The 1,898-nt window shown below is 38.0% G+C and overlaps 1 non-coding gene across 1 annotated transcript; it reads right to left on the bottom strand.

Moving 5' to 3' along the window:
- Nucleotides 1-1,007: 1,007 nt before the first annotated feature.
- Nucleotides 1,008-1,091, bottom strand: Trnal-uaa (transfer RNA leucine (anticodon UAA)). The gene has a single exon. It is a non-coding gene; the product is annotated as a tRNA-Leu (tRNA).
- Between the last annotated feature and the right edge of the window lie 807 nt (nucleotides 1,092-1,898).

Below are 1,898 nucleotides of genomic sequence, written 5' to 3' on the forward strand. Positions count from 1 at the left end.
TTTTGTCCATCAACATACAAAAATGGCACGCAAATTATGAACCGCAAATGTGCGTGCCAGTGCAACGAGGAAGTAGGGTGGTGGGGAGGTTTTTATTTTTTTTTTGGGGCGGTAAGGCCACCTAGTGCCCAAATGGGCGTGGCGATTGAAAGGGCGAAACTGCACATTTGCATGCCGAACAGCTGACGAGACTGGCCGAGTTCACTGCCGCACAACGGCCACACATCTATTTTTAATGGACATATTTTCATATGCAGGACAATTTTTTTGCGCATCCCACTCATTTTTGTCATTTTTATTTTTATTTTTTTGTTTTTGTTTTTTTTTTTATTGGTTTTTGTCGTGTGGGAAAGAACAGCGAAAAAAGAAGATGAAATTTATTTACGCAAACATTGCGGAGCTTATCTATGGCCATGGTTGGTTTAATGGCAGGGAAATGGTCGCGGCTTGATGATTTTTTTATTGATGTCCATGTCGAGGTACGCGATTCGTTGATCTTTGTCAAGTTTGCCGGAGAGTGTTTTTGGGAATGTCAAATAAGATCTGAAACTGTGTATTGGCATAAAAAAGGTATAACTGTATCTATAAATAATGGCAATGTATTTTAATAAGCTTATATGTAATATTTAAAATATACTGACTGCAGCAATTGCAACTTGAAATTGGATTTTATATGACCCTTTTTAATTAATTGCCAATCAATTAATTAATCAATGAAAGCTTTAAGTGACAATACACATTATAGGTATTTCAAAAATTAACTTCGTCTTTTTTAATGAATCCAAATGAACTTCTAAATAAAAAAATATATATTTTTGAGAACTTTACACACTATTTTATTCTATGAACTAAAGTAAAGATAGATAAAAACAACTTTGTTTTGCTATGTACTTTTTTGTATGCATAAAGCTAAACCTTTTAGTCAACTAACAAAAATCTGCCTATAAAATAATTAAGTTATTTCTTCACTCTTAAAAAATAAATAAAAAATATATTTCAATTTCTTTTGCCAGGTGTGGGGTTCGAACCCACGCTCTCTCACGAGAACCAGAGCTTAAATCTGGCGCCTTAGACCGCTCGGCCAACCTGGCTGTGCAAAAGTGCTCACCCAAAGTAAAATTAGAACGAAATGGAAATGAAAAAGGAGACCCACAGGAGAGTATGTTATAAACATATTTCGATATTTTTAATCTTTTTAAAATTCATTTGCTAAAAACTCTACCTACATAGCGAGAATTTTCGAAATAGGATATCAATTCGTCCACTGAGCAGCATAAATCCGAACTCGACAGCAGACAAAATCCAGAAATGGAAGTTGAATCAAATTACTGCCGCACCTAGATGAAACTTTGCCTGGCTTACTTTCCAACACTAATTGCTTTATACTTCAATGAACTTTATATCGTACAAATGTTTCCCTCCCACAGCTCCCGATTCCCTGCCAGTGCTGCAGTTTTATCTAAGGGCTGCGTCGACTTTTTGACCAGGAACTTCAACAACTTGGCAGTAACTCATCAACAGCAGCTGGAGAGGCAACTGCAGGAGCAGCAGGAGCTGCACCACCGAAACCAACCACACATGTCTGTTGTTGCCAGTTGGTGGCAGGCAAGTGGCAAGTGGCAGACGCAACTGGTGGCCTTTGCGTGCCTATTGCACTTGCCAAGTGGCAAGTGGGCAAGTTTACATTAAATACAATAAATACCTGCCACAATTTATGCAACGCCAATGGGCTGGCACGTTGCGCTGCGATAATGCGGCCGGCAAAGGTGATATACATATTTTATGGCCTCCGGAAGCAATTCAAACTGTATACAAGATTTAGTTCAATCTATCTTAGATCGAAGTATTGTAGTTAGGTGCTCTGGTAATAGTTTAACACTGCCCGTTTTAAAGATTCG

Source organism: Drosophila gunungcola, unplaced genomic scaffold, assembly GCF_025200985.1.
Source record: "Drosophila gunungcola strain Sukarami unplaced genomic scaffold, Dgunungcola_SK_2 000001F, whole genome shotgun sequence".
NCBI lineage: Eukaryota > Metazoa > Arthropoda > Insecta > Diptera > Drosophilidae > Drosophila > Drosophila gunungcola.